The sequence below is a fragment of the Oryctolagus cuniculus genome, chromosome 10, assembly GCF_051225735.1.
Source record: "Oryctolagus cuniculus isolate XC-2025 breed Fujian yellow rabbit chromosome 10, ASM5122573v1, whole genome shotgun sequence".
NCBI lineage: Eukaryota > Metazoa > Chordata > Mammalia > Lagomorpha > Leporidae > Oryctolagus > Oryctolagus cuniculus.
This window is the reverse complement of record NC_142876.1, coordinates 58,537,452-58,555,267: the sequence shown is the minus strand read 5'-3', so window position 1 is coordinate 58,555,267 and position 17,816 is coordinate 58,537,452. Positions and strand designations below refer to the sequence as shown.

Sequence of the window (17,816 nt, the reverse complement as noted above, 5' to 3'; positions counted from 1 at the left end):
CAGCCCCAAGATGTCCAATTTTTTACAGTGGCATTTGCTGAAAATATCACTTGTCCACTGAAATGTCTTTTCCTTTTTGTTAAAGATATGATACCTACTTGTGTGAGTCCATTTCCAAGTTTTGAACCTAGTACGTTGATCCATATGTTTATTATTTGACAATAACTTTTTTGATTATTGTAGTTGTATATTAAGCCTTCAAGTAGGTTAGAGTCTTCAAACTTTGTTCTCAGTAATGGGTGTCTTAACATTCCTTGAAAAATTTAGAATCAGTTTATGGGTTTCTACAGAATTTCTGGCTAGGGTTTTAATTAGGATTTTGTTAAATCTGTTGATCAACGTAAGAATTGAGATCTTAAAGATATTCAAGTATATGGACATAGAAAAGTCTCACTTCTAGAACTTTTTTTTTAGACCTTCTTAGATTTTCTTTATCAGTGTTTGTTTTCCATAGGTAGATCCTCCACATGTTTTGTTAAGCTTATGCCTATGTTATTGTACTTACTGATATTATAAATGATACTGTTAGGAAGATTATAATTTCAAGTATTTTATGGAGTTTCTATCTTTTTAAAAAGTTCTTAAGAAACTTCTGAAGAATTACCATTGTATTTGGTGAAATAGTACATTAACTATTAGTTCATTAAACTACTCTATAGCTTTTTCCCTATATCCAGGATGTTCTGTTTGAAAAGTCTTTTTAAAGAATATTTTAAGATTCCATGGGATGGGAGGCTGGCGCTGTGGCATAGCAGGTAAAGCTGCCACTTGTAATACTGGCATCCCATGTGGGCGCTGGTTTGAGATAGAGAACATTGGAGAAACCCTTCAAGATATTGGCACAGGCAAAGAATTTCTGGAAAAGACCCGGGAGGCACAGGCAGTCAAAGCCAAAATCAACTATTGGGATTGCATCAAATTGAGAAGTTTCTGTACTGCAAAAGAAACAGTCAGGAGAGTGAAGAGACAACCGACAGAATGGGAAAGAATATTTGCAAACTATGCAACAGATAAAGGGTTAATAACCAGAATCTACAAAGAGATCAAGAAACTCCACAAAAACAAAACCAACAACCCACTTAAGAGATGGGCCAAGGACCTCAATAGACATTTTTCAAAAGAGGAAATCCAAATGGCCAACAGGCACATGAAAAAATGTTCAAGGTCACTAGCAATCAGGGAAATGCAAATCAAAGCCACAATGAGGTTTCACCTCACCCCGGTTAGAATGGCTCACATACAGAAATCTGCCTGTGGGGAGCAACTGGGAGCAACTCGGACTAGACTAAGTTACTGGAATTAAGACTTATTCTATGCATCTGCTCTCCCACAATATGGCGCTGGGAGAGGAGAAAACAGCTTCTACGCAGCTGCCTCTTGCCAACTTGAGTGATGACCTCCAGGAGCTGATCCTGCTCCTGATTGGAGGAGAGCAGTGTACTCGGCGTGTGGGCAGCCGAGTTGGGATTGGCGGAAGAGGACTATAAAGGAGGAGAGAGACAACATGCACCAGGAACATGTAAGGGGAACATCTATCTGAAGGAACACCTGTGCAGCCCCCGAGAGAGCCAGCCGGCGGTGTGCCGCTCCCCCGCGGAAGTGGGGAATGTGGCAGGGGGAACCGCCCTTCCATGGAGGTGGAAAGGATGGTAGCCAACCCGGGAAGAACCAGCAGCAAACCCGGGGAGGGCCGAGCAGAGGAAAGAACAGCGCAGGGTCCTGTGTTGTTCCTCCACAAAGAGGGGGAGCGACATCTACCAACAACAGATGCTGGCGAGGATGTGGGGAAAAAGGGACACTAACCCACTGTTGGTGGGAATGCAAACTGGTCAAGCCACTATGGAAGTCAGTCTGGAGATTCCTCAGAAACCTGAAGATAACCCTACCGTTCGACCCAGCCATCCCACTCCTTGGAATTTACCCAAAGGAAATGAAATTGGCAAACAAAAAAGCACTCTGCACCGTAATGTTTATTGCAGCACAATTCACAATAGCCAAGACCTGGAACCAACCTACATGCGCATCAACGGTAGACTGGATAAAGAAATTATGGGATATGTATCTTTAGAATACTATACCGCAGTAAGAAACAACGAAATCCAGTCATTTGCAACAACATGGAGGAATCTGGAACACATCATGCTGAGTGAAATAAGCCAGTCCCAAAGGGACAAATACCATATGTTCTCCCTGATCGGTGACAACTGACTGAACACCAAAAAGGAAACCTGTTGAAGGGAAATGGACACTATGAGAAATGGTGACTTGATCAGCATAGCCCTGACTGTTAATGAACAACTTAATACATTATCCCTCTTAGTATTTTTTTTGTCTGTTCTACTTAATATGACTGGTTTAATTCTGTAATTAATACACAGTTATTCTTAAGTGTTGAAATTTAACTGAAATGGGATCCCTGTTAAACATAAGAGTGGGAATAGAGAGGGAAGAGATATACAATTTGGGACATGCTTAAGCTGACTTGCCCCAAATGGTAGATGTTAGAAACATACCAGGGGACTCCAATTCAATCCCATCAAGGTGGCATGTACCAATGCCATCTCACTAGTCCAAGTGATCAATTTCAGTTCACAATTGATCATAATGAAAGGACTAAGAGTCAAAGGGAGCACATAAACAAGTCTAGTACCTGCTAATACTAACCAATAGAATAAATAAAGGGGAGAGTGATCCAACATGGGAAGCGAGATACTCAGCAGACTCATAGAATGGCGGATGTCCTAAATAGCACTCTGGCCTCAGAATCAGCCCTAAAGGCATTCGGATCTGGCTGAAAAGCCCATGAGAGTATTTCAGGCATGGAAAGCCAAGACACTCTGGCAAAAGATCTCTGTGAGTGAGATCCCAGTGGAAAGAACAGGTCTTCAAAGAAGGAGGTACCTTTCTCTGAAGGGAGGAGAGAACCTCCACTTTGATTATGACCTTGTCTAAACAAGATAAGAGTCAGAGAACTCAAGGGGCTTCTATAGCCTTGGAAACTCATGACTTGTGCATAGGGAGATTACTGATGCCATAAACAGGAGTGTCAATTTGTAAAGTCAACAACAGGGTCACTGTGCACTTACTCCTCATGTAGGATCTCTGTCCTTAATGCTCTTTACATTGTGATTTAATGCTATAACAAGTACTAAACAGTATATTTCACTTTATGTTTCTATGGGGGTGCAAACTGTTGAAATCTTTACTTAATGTATACTAAACTGATCCTCTGTAAAAAAAAAAAAAAAAATAAGAAGAAATTATCAATTCCCAACTTGACTCTCACTGGGATTAAACATGACAATAGGTCTGATCTGATTTCATCATCATTTAAAAAATCATCTATTATTTTTCAGCTTATGTTTCTGTGTGGGAGCAAACTGTTGAAATCTTTACTTAATGTATGCTAAACTGATCTTCTGTATATAAAGGGAATCGAAAATGAATCCTCATGTGAATGGAAGGGGAGAGGGATTGGGAAAGGGGAAGGTTGCAGGTAGGAGGGACGTTATGTGGGGGAAGCCATTGTAATCCATAAGCTGTACTTCGGAAATTTATATTCATTAAATAAAAGTTAAAAAAAAATAAAAAAAAAAAGAACTGTGCTACAGGTTGCTGCCTGAGTCTGTGAACACCCCTCTTGGCTGCTTCAGAGACATAAAAAAAAAACCTTGAAATTATTATTTTTCATAAAATAATTTTAAAATCAGATGGAATAATATATGGGGAATAATAATAAACTAAAATATTTTGTCAAGCAATATTTAAAATGCATTAACATATTAAACATTTCAGAAAAATCAATATTCCAACAAACTTCTTGATGTAGGTAGTATATTAGAGATTATTTGGAACATTTTTCATATTTCTCACTCTGTAGATAGTTTTGTTCTACTAATGAAATTAGACAATCAGAAAATATACTCCGCAATCAGTGACTTCCTTAATTAAAAGCAATGACAATCTTATTGGGATGGCTATTTTGGGAAGTAAAACGCATTCCAGAAAGAAACTATCACATGTGAAATCCATTCACAGAATTTGTTATAACCACGTAGGGCAAGAAATAAGTTTTTCTACCTCTGTGCCATGTGACTGCTGTACTTTTTCAAATAAGGTAACCAATAAAACTGTATATTGAAGTAACAGGAGCCTAAAATTAAAAATTGACTCATTAAATACTATTTGATACCTTTTATTATTTTATACTGTATATGTTCAAATCCATATTTCAGTATATGATATAAAATGTATAATCATGAATTTTGTGCTCATTTATTCTGATAAATGTATGTGATCACAAAAGTTTGAATATCACTCACTACTGAAGACAAGGCATGTGAATTTGTGTGTGTGTGTGTGTGTGTGTATCTTATTTGGCCTTCCTTTAGTAACCTAACTAGAAAACACTGTGAACTTGCAAAACCCAAATCTGTGTAGATTTTTAAAAACTATTTGAAGCATTCTATATTTATTGGCATTTTTTTGTTTAATGATGAAATGAGAATTATTTAATTTCCTCATTGATAGGATTGAGTGATTTTATTCAATCAAATGTTTAATAATATGCAGGGGCAATAATTAAACTCAGGTCATTTTAACCAAAACTGAAATCAATGAGATATTATTTGAAACACCTAATTAGTTTGTATTATTTCTTATTTTGTTGTTTCCTTATTGCTATAAAAGTTTAGAAGTCCAAAAACAGATGCTATAGAATAGAAAATATTTCTGATTTTTCACAAAACACTTGTTTCTCTAATCAGGAAATCTTCCTGGGTCAAAAATTAGAGGGAAAACTATTGTGAATTAGTGGGTATTGAGCTGACACGTATCAAATGGTGAACAGGATAATGTGGATAAAAGAGAACAGTCCTATAGAAGGAGAAGAACTAGTGAGTGAGACAGAATAAAAGGGACAATGTGGAAGAGGTGTGGAGAATGTGAACTGAACATCTTGAAATCTGCACAATCATATTAAACAGTAACTTTGGGAGTCGTTGCTGAAAGAAGACTTCTGCGTTGATTTTCTCCTTAAGCATTCCTTATTTGGAACCAGTACATAGTCATTACATTTGGTCAAATCAGCAGACAATAACCACTAGAGAACACTGTTAATTTATGACCCAGGAAAGCAAAGCAAGAGCCACTGCATATATCTCTGATGGGACAAGGACCATTCATTGACACTTTGCCGTGACTGTACATTCTACAAGGTCACTTTTCCAACTCATGAGTAGAAAAAACAGGACTTCTTGCTTTTCTGCTGAGAGATGAATAAAGGAATCTGATTAGCATCCCACTTGAACAAACATCTTTACTATTTACATTCTGCCTAGTGATTCACAGGGTCATTAAGCTGCAAGGACAGAAGAAAGCAACAACCAAAAGCATACAGCCTTATAACATGAAAATGCTTCAAGAATCCTACAAACGTTCCCCAATGTCTATTTAATTTCTTCATAGTATCTCATGTTTTCATCTTTCATTGATTCCAATAATAAAGAAATGTCATGTTTCTAATCAGATGTTTCCTAAATTGTCTTATCAACAAGCACTATTAAAGTATCAACACTGTGGTGACATACAAGTGAATATTAATGCTAAAAGTATAATGTATTAATTCCTGTTGGCTATTTCCATTTTATTGTGACTAAAACTCTTAGATTACAAGAGTTATTTAATATGTACAGCTGTCGACACTTGCTCCATCATTATATGCTGGAGGTACTCTTCGAGCATTAATGTATTTCCCTTGGTCTTTTAAATTACATAGTTGGAAATATATTTTATGTCATTTGTGATAGGCAGAGCACTGTGCTAAGTGATATCCGTGCAGTAAAATGCAGTTTGTTCCAGTATGCTTACAAGCTCAAGGCCACACACTATTGTAGACCCCACAGAGTTTGAAATAAAATGAAGGCCTTAAGTGCCATACATTTTTATGATCTTTTCCACATAATTTCTTTCCTTGCTCCCTTGTGCTTTCAGTCCATCTTACATTTTAGCTGCTTTCCCACAAAATGGTGAATGACCAGATAGCTTACACTTGTTATTTACTTGTTTCACATTTCTTTCTCATTGTCAGAATTCCATCTGCAGTTTCTGAAGGTACTTATTTGTTCATTTGTTCTACAATATTCATTTCAATTAAATGTGGAGGTGGTTCTATGTATGGGATATTTAATCCAAATAAATAAGTCACATTTATTTAATACTTAGGCACTGATATGTTATAAGATATATATCTTATATATTGAAATAAGGCACTGATATAAGATATTTGTACTGTCCCACAGAAATATATAATATATGGCTATTACAGTCCAGGTTTTAAAATAGAAAAACCCAAAACACAAAATGTTTATATTTGTGACAGAACTTGGGTAACAACTCTAAAGTGTGAACCCTACACTAGTCCTTTAATTACTAGAATGTGCCACTTATGAGTCAGAGCAATGAACTTGACACATTAGACCCTTCTTTGCAACACTGATTTTTTTTTAATGTGGGGAAGCAGAAAACAAGTAAACTAGTAACTTCTGATAGTCACAATTAATATGCATGATATCAGTCACTTTAGAAATAACAATTTGAAATAAGCCAATTTTTTAAAAAAAGAAAATCAAAAGACAATTTTTTTTAACTTTTATTTAATGAATATAGATTTCCAAAGTACAGCTATGGATTACATTGGCTCCCCCCCCCCCCGCCACCATGACTTCCCTCCCACCCGCAACCCTCCCCTTTCCCACTCTCTCTCCCCTTCCATTCTTATCAAGATTCATTTTCAATTTTCTTTATATACAGAAGATCAGTTTAGCATATATTAAGTAAAGATTTCAACAGTTTGCACCCACATAGAAACACAAAGTGAAAAATACTGTTTGAGTACTCGTTATAACATTAAATCTCAATGTACAGCACATTAAGGACAGAGATCCTACATGAGGAGTAAGTGCACAATGACTCCTGTTGTTGACTTTACAAATTGACACTCCTGTTTATGGAATCAGTAATCTCCCTATGCTCCAGTCATGAGTTTCCAAGGCTATGGAAGCCTTTTGAGTTCACCGACTCTTATCTTATTTAGACAAGGTCATAGTCAAAATGGAAGTTCTCTCCTCCCTTCAGACAAAGATGCCTCCTTCTTTGAAGACCTGTTCTTTCCACTGGGACCTCACTCACAGAGATCTTTCATTTAGGTTTTTTGTTTGTTTGTTTGTTTGTTTGTTTTTTGCCAGAGTGTCTTGGCTTTCCATGCCTGAAATACTCTCATGGACTTTTCAGCCAGATCCAAATGCCTTTAGGGCTGATTCTGAGGCCAGAGTGCTGTTTAGGACGTCTGCCATTCTATGAGTCTGCTAATGATTTATTTATTTGAGAGACAAGTTTACAGACAGAGGTCTTCCATCCTCTGGTTCCCTCCCCAGATGGCCACAACGGCTGGAGCTGGGCTGAACTGAAGCCAGGAGCCAAGTGTTTCTTCCAGGTTTCCCACTTTGGTGCAGGAGCCCAGGCACTTAGGCCATCTTCCACTGCTTTTTCAGGCCGTTTGGGGAGCTGGATCAGAGGTGGAACACCTAGGATTCGAACCAGTGTGCCTCTGGGGATGTTGGTGCTTCAAGTAGAGGCTTAACCTATTATACCACACTGCCAGCCCCTCAAATGATGAACTTAAATTTCATTTTTATTTTTAAAAATTTTTTACATTGAACTGGGTTTTATATTCTTTTTTCTACATGTAAGTATACACATTTATGGGGTATAGTGTTTTTAAGACATTTTTATAACATTACTTTCAGTTTATATTCTCTATATATGACCTAACAACACTGAAACATTTTCACAAAAAATTAAGTTATAAAATACTAATATTTTAATATAACTCCTTCTATAATTTCACCAATTTCTTATTTCTATATATACTAATGGCCATACTAATATTTACCTTATGATGAGGTTTCTTCTCCAGCTGCAAAGCTTCCAAGGCTGAGGATCATCCTCTGATCTTGAAAATGCAGAATCCTTGACCCTAACCCTTGAAATGGGTCAAACTTTGTCTGCCTGGATGAATATCTGCCAGGAGCTGGGTGGTATGCAAGATGCCTGTCAGGGAGGGGGAAGAATGAGAGGCAAGGATGCACCTTGGTTAGGATAATATCCATGTCCAGAGGCCACAGTCCTGCAGACCAGGTGGCCTGAATTCTGGGAGCCATCTCCACTCTAACACTCTTCCCTGGCAATTGAGATCCAACCAGAATAGTTATCTTCATTGAAGTTCAGCAACATTTCCCTACAAAATCCTCCACTTAGTTCAATGTGATTCCTTTATTCCACAAGGTTCCACTACTTTCAGAGAAGATAGATAGATAGATACACACACACACACACACACACACACACACGCACTGTTTTTTTTTTTTTTTTATCCCTTCTTTCATGGAAAAAAAGTTGTTCTGAAAGTATTTGTCTTTCTCTATGATCAACTACGAACAAAAGATTTGATGCCTGCGCTTTAGTTTTCTGGCATCCTCCTTCTTAAAGAATAGGTAGGTGACTGATTCAACTGCCTGACATGGATTCTTTTTTTTTTTTTTTTTTTTATCTTTTATTTAATGAATATAAATTTCCAAAGTACGACTCATGGGTTACAATGGCTTCCCCCCCCATACCGTCCCTCCCACCAACAACCCTCCCCTTTCCCACTCCCTCTCCCCTTCCATTCACATCAAGATTCATTTTCGATTATCTTAATATACAGAAGATCAGCTTAGTATACCTTAAGTAAGTATTTCAACAGTTTGCTCCCACACAGAAACATAAAGTGAAAAATAATAGATGATTTTTTTAAAATGATGATGAAATCAGATCAGACCTATTCTGACATGGATTCTGATGGCAATAATGAGGATAGTCCCTCAGGTACCAGAGGAGAAATCTGTCAGCTGTTTATATCCACATCTGAACTAAAGCTACTTTGTCCTTCAGTATGTTAGATAGTTCATGCCAACTTATTCAATTATCTGTTACTGTGAGATATATTTTTGTATCTAAGGTGATAATTCTTTTCAGACCCAAAATATCTTTTAAATGGAAGTCTTTTTAAGCTGTATTTTAACCTTAAAAATCTTTTCTGTAACAGAGCATTGATTTAAAATAGGATTAATTCCAAGTGTTAAAGCTAATCAAACAAAACCAAAAAATTATACATAGGAACAAATATAATGTATATATATATATATATATATATATATAATATGGCTTTATAACTTTCTTTATAATTTGTCATTTATTTTTTTAGCCTAGTTTCTCTGACTAGACATTAAAGTATAATGTTGATTATACCTATAAAAATCAGACATCATTGTTTTTCTGCTATTAGGGAAAAGGGTTTCATTCTTTCATCAGTGAGTATGATGTTAGCTGTGTGTTCTTCATAAATAACCTTCATCAGGTTGAGAAATTTTCATCCTATTTATGGTTAAGATTCTTTTAGTAAAGGTGGACAGTTATAAGTTTCCATCTTAGCACTCCTTTTACTGCATCTGCAAGTTTTGGTTTGTTGTAATTTCATTTCATTTGTCTTAAAGTATTTTCTAGATTCCCTCGTGATTTTGTACTTTACTCATTGGTTGTTTAAGAATTTGCTATTTAATTTCCACATGATGCAAAATTTCAGCTTTCCTTTGTTAATGATTTCTGATTTCATTCAGATGTGTTGGAAACAAAATTTTTCTATAATTAAAACATGTCACAAAGATTATGACATGGTTTTGGCCTAATCCAAAGTCTACCCTAGACTATGCACATAACAGTAAAATGTATTCTATTATGTAGAATAGTCTATATTATTTTGTATGCTTTCTATGTCTAGTGTGTTTATATTATAATTCAAGTTCCTATTTCCCAATGAGAGAGAGAGAGAGTGAGAGGGAGAGAGAGAGAAAAAATGGAATACTCCTCAGACATAAAATGAATGAATTCGTCGTTTGCAACATTATGTATGCAACTGGAAACCATCATACTTAGTAAAATAAGCCAGTTCCCAAAAGACAGACCTCATCTTTTCCCTGACCTGTGGTAACTGAGTACCAAAAATGTAATGTATAAGAGTTAAATTCACATTTTGAGGCTCAATTAATTTTTACAGCCCTTGTCTCTTTTGTTAAGGAACAACTTTTTTTATTATTATTTTTTTGGATATTTACTTAGTGTAGGGTTAATCTTACGGATATAAAGTAACCTGAAAGTAGATCATTGTAAAAACTGAGAGGGAATAAGCAAAAGAGGAAGGGTGAGAGTGTGGGTAGGGTGGGAAATATCACTATGTTCCTAAATCTGTATATATGAATTACATGAAATTTGTTTACCTTAAATAAAAAAATATTAAAAAGTAGATCATTATAAAAATTAAAAGTAATAATAAGAAAGGAAAGAAGAGGGAAGGTAGGGTGGGAAGTATTACTCTGTTCCTAAATTTGTATATATGACATACATAAAATCTATTCACCTTAAAAACATATAAACAAGTTAATTAAAAATACTAGAGTCTCAAACAGCAGCTTAACCTGCTATGTCAAAATGCTAGCCCCTGAGAGTGTTTTAACTTCTAATTTTTGAAGGATAGTTTGACCAGGTATGAAATTCTTGATTGAGATTTTCTGTTTCAGCACTTTAAATATCTTAACCCATTACTTTACAGTATTTTTTGCTTTGTGAAAACAGATTGGCTGATATTCTTTTTGAGGACACACTGTTGTTAAATAGTGCTTCCAAAATACAGGCTCTCATTTGACTTTTAATAGTTTGTGGATCCCTTTGGATTTCCATTTTTTGTGCTTCTTGGACATGTAGAGTAATGCCTTTCTTCAAATTTATGGAGTTTGGAGCTGTTTTGATTCAAATTCACTTTTTTCCTTGGTTTTCTCTTTGCTCTTTCTCTTCAACTGCTATCATTCAAATGCTGATCTGCTTGATGTTATATAACAACTTTTTTAAGCTTTGTTTATTTGTCTATATTACTGTTCTTTTTGCTCTTTACACTGATGTTTCAACTGATCCACATATCCACTCTTTGTTTTTTTCCACCTGCTTGATACACTATTGAAATCCTCAGTGAATTTTTCACTTCAACTATTGTATGTCCTAGGTCCACATTTTCAGAGACATCTGTCTTTCAATGGATATGTTGTATTGTTCATGTCTTATTCTCTTGATTTCCTATATTTCTTGTCTATGATTAGCTTCCTTTAGTTCTTAAAGCATATTTAATTTTTAAATTTTATTTAATTTTTATTTGAAAGACAGAGACACTGATTTTCCATCCTCTGGTTCACTCCCCAAATGCTGGCAGAGCTCGGCCAGGTCAAAGATAGGAGAGCAGAACTCAGGCCAGGTCTCCTAAGTGAATGGCAGGGACTCAAGTATTGAATCACCTGCTGTCTGCCAGCACATTGGCAGGAAAGTGGAATTGGGAGCCGAGTCATGACTCAAACCCAGGAAGAACTTACTCAAAGAAGTATCAAAATGACTATAAAATGCCTGTCTATCTTTGAGCTATTTTAAAAGGCTGATTATAAGTCTGTATCTAGTAAGCTAATGTCTTTCATTCCTTAAGGACATTTCTTTTCAATGAATGGATTATCCTTTCTTGCATGCTTTTATAATTTTTATTGAAACAAGATATTTTAAATATTATAGTAAATCTGGAAATTAATTTCCCTCCATTATCAGTTTATTTTTGTTATTTTCTTTGGATAAGTTGTCCATCTAGGATTTATTAAAACTATTTTTGTAGATACTGTACACTTTGTTTTGTGTGGTCTCCAAAGTTTATTTAGCTTGTGGTAAGCTAGTGTGTGTGTGTGTGTGTGTGTGTGTGTGTGTGTTTCAAGTATTTATTCTGTGGTTGGCTTATCTCATTTACCGTAATATCCTTTAGATACATCTGTGTGGCCACAAATGGGAGGATTTCCTTCTTTTTAAAGAATAAATGATATTTATTTTAAAGATTTATTTATTTGAAAGAGTTACAGAGAGAGAAGGAGAAGCAGAGAGAAAGAGAGAAATGTCTTCTATCTGCTGGTTCACTCCCCAGTTGGCCGCAATGGCCGGAGTTGTGCCAGTCTGAAGTCAGGAGCCAGGAGCTTCTTCCAGGTCTCCCACACAGGTGCATGGGCTAAAGGACTTAGGAAGTCTTCTACTGCTTTTCCAGGCTATAGTAGAGAGCTGGATTAGAAATGGAGCAGCGAGGTCTTGAACCAACACCCATGTGGGATGCCGGCACTGCAGGCAGTGGCTTTACCCACTACACCACAGCACCAGCCCCGAATAATTGATATTTTATTGAGAGCATATACTATATTTTCTTTATCCATTTATCTGTTGATGAAAATTTAGGTTGTCTCCCTATCTTGTCTGTTGTGAATAATTCTGAAATGAACTTGGAGGTACAGGTATCTCTTTGGTATCCTGATTTCTGGATTATAGAGTGATCCTGTTAATTCTTTGGGGGAAATTTTATACTGTTTGTCATGGTCATTCCACTATTCTCCACTCCACAAATGGTGTATAGGGGTTCCCCTGCTCTTGGTTATAAGCTCAGTACAAGTAAGGATTTAGTCCATGCTATATTTACTGCTAGTCCCAGTCCATGCTATATTTATTGCTAGTACTAACAATGTAAATTGTGCTATTACCAGAGATTATGAAATGAAGTTACACTACAAGAAGCAGAATGCTATCTAATGTAAAGAGAGACCAAGCAAAAAATTAAAATTTGTTAAGTACCTAAAGCTAGTGTTTTGACAAAGATTTCTTTGATGATTGGAACCCCAAAAGGAGGGAGCTGAGTTCATCTAGTTTTTTCAAGTTGGTGGTTTAGGGGCACTCCTTCAACACCTAGCTAAGCCATTTACAACTGTGTCTTATGTTTAGTCCCTGCTTTCACTGAACAAACTGTTCATCCAGAGGAGAAAGCTTAAAGTTTTCTCAACTCCTTGGTGAACAAATGTCCTGCTCTGGGCATTAAAGAGACTTCCTAAATTCTCCTTCATTCTTGGGAGCTTTTAATGCCCTAATTCTTCAAAGATTCTCTCTCTCTCTCTCTCTCTCTCTCTCTCTCTCTCTCTTAGGTTTTGGTGTGTCCATGGTTTTGCCTCAAGTGATTTCTTTGTTTTAGTTCCCCAGGTAGCAACAGGTGTTTCTATTGAATGACCTCTGCATAGTCACTTTTCTACCAGGGAAAGTCCAAGTTTTATGAAACAAAGGAAAACACCTTGTATGGGTCCCTCAGGCATCCTTCAGGCAGGTCAAAATTGACAAACACTGTTCTTTGAGGGTAAGATCTACTTTGCTGTCTCCAGAACTGGGTACCAGGATTCCACACTAGCAATTTAGGATGCTGTCTTCAAGACCACCAACAAACCAGAGTGGGTTGTGGCAAAAGTAAAGAAAAATTCAGCAAAGCTTTCTTAGAACATTTTTAAGTTGTCCATTTATTGAATCAGCATTTTCTTGGTTACTGTAATCCTCTTGCTAATTTTCCAGATGATGCTGACTTTTACCATTTGTCTTCTTTTTCACAATATTATTGTAGAGGGACTATTCTCACTGACATCTTACAACATATTCTTAAATTCTTTGAATACAAATATTCCTACTGTAGATATTCTTTCAATATCAAAACTAGAATTTTGAAATGACTACTGTATTTTATCCCTTATAAAATTTAGAATATCATTAAATTCTGATAAAATATTGTTGTTGATCAAATTCCTTATTTTGTTTCATCCCTCCCAGTTATAAACTTAATTAAAAATAAAATAGTATTTTTAAATTTCTTATATTTATCTTTTTATTTCACTCTAGGAACTCTATTTCCACATCATTGACCTAGGTCTTGAAATAATTTCTGTACATTAAAGGTCAGGAAACTTTTTTATAGAAAGAGCTAGATATTAAATATTTCAGGCTTTATAGACCATAGGCTCTTCATCACAACTATTCAACGTTGTCATTGTAGTGCAAAAACAGCCATAGAGAAAAGCATGACTCCATTCCACTAGATCTGTAGCTATAAAAGCAGATGGCAGACTAAATGAGGCGTACAGACTGCCGTTTGCCAACCTTCCTACCACATATATACACCTATGTTTCCAGCCCAGTTGATGTTTAAGTTCTGGCTCATTCTCAACCATGACAAGTAAATTTATTCAAAACAACAAACAAAAACAGAGAAGCCCTTAAATGGAAGAAAAAGAGAAACTTCTTAAAGCAATTCTTCCTTCTTTGTCTTGTTCTATTTAGTAACTTTTATATCAGAATTACTTCCTAGAACCAGAAAAATAATTCTAAATTTGGAAGTATAAGACAAGACTGGTTACATTTTATAGAAGGAAAAAACTTTTGATTATTTGGTATGTAAAACAAGAACCATTATATTTTCCTATTCATTTTTAAGAATTTTAGTATGTTAAATTATTTGAAATTTGAGACTAATGTACTATGGAAATCCTGCTTATTCAGAAATTAATTTCACAAATTTATATGCTTTAAGCTACTTAATTTTATGTTTTATTTGAAAGTATTTTAGCATTTTATATACATATAATATAAATTATACTAACTCCTCCTTACCTATTCATAGAAACTTCAAAAACTAACCTCTATGCAAACATTGGTAAACAAACTTGACTTATATTATATTCCTAAGAGCAAAGAAAAATGGCATTCTTTTGAAAATACTTTTAAAGCTTACTTGAAAGGCAGAGAGATAGAAACAAATCTTCCATCCATTGGTTTAATCCCCAGATGCTCACAACATCTAGGGCTGTGACGGACCAAATCTAGGATCCTGGAACTCACTCTAGATACGCAATGTGGGTGACAGAAACCCAGCTACTTGATGTCTCCCAGAGTATACAGTAGTAGGAAGCTGCAGATAGCAGTGGAGCTGGGACTCAAACCCAGACATCCCAAATAACGTCTCAATCACTATGCCAAAAGTCTCTTAATTATAATTAAGGTAACATGGAAAATATGCAACAAATAGATCATAGACTATAATTAAAAGCAGAGTGAAACAGGCAACTGTGTATTGCATGTATTCTGGTACCTGCTGATGGCTACATGTTTTGTAGCTTATAGCTTTTCAGAAGGCAGGTCACAGGGCATTGGCATATTGGTTTTCTACAAATCAGAGTTGGAAGTCTGATTTCATCACTTTTTTTTTTCCCTTCTCATTTTTAGGAAACTAGAATGAGAAACTTTGCCTCAAAATACCTCAAAAAATGAGTTATGCTTATTTCCATAAACCTCAACGATGAGAAGAATGTTCATGACATCTAGAGACACACAATAAAATTCAAGGTTAAAACCACCAGCAGGAATTCTTATTTTAGTACAAAAATATGATCACTAAGACTCTGATTACTCATGGACTGTTCTCAGTGTTGTGTTTGAAGTTGCGCATGGTGGAAAATGACATCACTGAACTACAAGTCTTTATTCTGTTTTCCTACTAACAGCACAGCCAGTAACCTTCAGATCTCTATTTCCTCCCAACTAGCTTGTGAGATGCCTTTCATCCCACTACAAAGAACAGATCAGGCAAGAAAGGAAATATTTTTTTCAGGCTTTAATTGGAAAAAGCTATAGATTTCAAGAAGAGAAATCAAGGTGGGTCTTTCAACTGAATGCACTTTTAATTTTAGCTTTCACAATCACTGTTCACCAGCACTCCTCAAAGCAGGCTCTGCCAACTTAAGAATGTACTTTAGACATAACAAGGAAAGTTTACTAGCACTGTTATCTTTTTATTTTTTTAAGAACAGATTAAAAATCATACATATTTTATTATTTTTTGTTTATTTCTTTAAGAGAGAGGACATTTTTGCATATGCAATTATGAGTACTAGAATTTGGTGTATCTACAAATTATAATTATTGCATGAATAAGGCTCATTGGTGTATTTAATTTCATGTTTTACTCAAAAACTTCACTAAAGCACAAAAATCTATTATGACTCACTCATACCTCTTTTTTTTTTAACTTTTATTTAATGAATATAAATTTCCAAAGTACGGCTTATGGATTACAATGGCTTCCCCCCCATAACATCTCTCCCACCCGCATCCCTCCCCTTTCCCACTCCCTCTCCCCTTCCATTCACATGAGGATTCATTTTCGATTCTCTTTATATACAGAAGATCAGTTTAGCATACATTAAGTAAAGATTTCAACAGTTAGCTCCCACACAAACATAAAGTGAAAAATAATAGATGATTTTTTAAATGATGATGAAATCAGATCAGACCTATTGTCATGTTTAATCCCAGCGAGAGTCAAGTTGGGAATTAATAATTTCTTCTTCTTCTTTTTTTTTTTTTTTTTTACAGAAGATCAGTTTAGTATACATTAAGTAAAGATTTCAACAGTTTGCACCCCCATAGAAACATAAAGCGAAATATACTGTTTGAGTACTCATTATAGCATTAAGTCTCAATGTACAGCACATTAAGGACAGAGATCCTACATGAGGAGTAAGTGCACAGTGACTCCTGTTGTTGACTTTACAAATTGACACTCCTGTTTATGGCATCAGTAATCTCCCTATGCTCCAGTCATGATTTCCAAGGCTATGGAAGCCTTTTGAGTTCACCAACCCTTATCTTGTTTAGACAAGGTCATATTCAAAGTGGAGGTTCTCTCCTCCCTTCAGAGAAAGGTACCTCCTTCTTTGAAGACCCGTTCTTTCCACTGGGATCTCACTCACAGAGATTTTTTTTTTTTTTTTTGCCAGAGTGTCTTGGCTTTCCATGCCTGAAATACTCTCATGGGCTTTATCTTTAAATTTTTAAAAGTGTATTTGAGAGACACAGAAACTCAGTCACGGGCAGAGACACTCACACACACAGAAGCAGAGTCAGAGTCCCATCTACTAATTCAATCCTGAAATGTCTGCAATAGCCAGAGGTATGTCAAGGGTAACAGGGAAACAATTACGTAAGTCATTACCTGCTCCACCTCTACCCACTGCCTCTGATCTGGGTGTACACTGGTAGAAATCTGGACTCAGGAACAGAGCAGGGACCCAAACCAGGGATGTCTGATTTGAAATGTGACCATTCCAACCACCATCTTAACTGCTACACCAAATGCCCACTGCATTATTTTTACTTAAATATTAATTTACTTATTGAATTCTGTATTAAACAATACAAAGTGTTTTAGTGTGGAATATTTGATACAACCCAATGAATGGAACAGACTCTACTGGGGGTGATAGTAGAGCAGATGAATGCTTATTTAACAGTTTCCTTGAAGAAAAATACCCAAATGGTGAACTCATCCATTTCACCACAGTGCTGATATATTCATAATCCCTTGAGATGACTTTTCTTAGTAGAAAATATCTCAGAATCACATATACCACGTAGATACTGACCAATAGCCTCAATGATGAGGAGATAATTGAGCTGTATTTGTTTGCTATAAATATATGGGAAAAAATGAAAGAAACTAAGATGAAGAAGCACCATGAACAAGAAAGAACTTAGTGTAGAGAGAACCTTGCATATTGAGGCAAAATCTACTAGTATTGCTGGATTAGATACACGATCAGTTAATGTTCCACAGAGCGATTTACTAGAAATAAGTTATTTACCTCTCAACTGTACAAAATCTGCAAGTTAACTTGCAACTTCACTTAGTCTGGGGCTTTAATGAAGACCCATCAAAATATCCCGTATCTTGTGATTGGAAGTAATCTACAACAATAAAAACACTGGTCTCACAGTGTTTGGCCTAATGA

At 35.8% G+C, this 17,816-nt stretch overlaps 1 long non-coding RNA gene across 2 annotated transcripts in view; it reads left to right on the top strand.

Moving 5' to 3' along the window:
• Positions 1 to 15,381, top strand: part of LOC149123780 (uncharacterized) — a 36,069-nt gene extending 20,688 nt beyond the window's left edge. For both annotated transcript variants that reach the window (XR_016215138.1, XR_016215139.1), the window contains exon 3: positions 15,253 to 15,381. This is a non-coding gene — a long non-coding RNA (uncharacterized LOC149123780). The remainder of the gene's footprint in view (positions 1 to 15,252) is intronic.
• Positions 15,382 to 17,816: the final 2,435 nt, after the last annotated feature.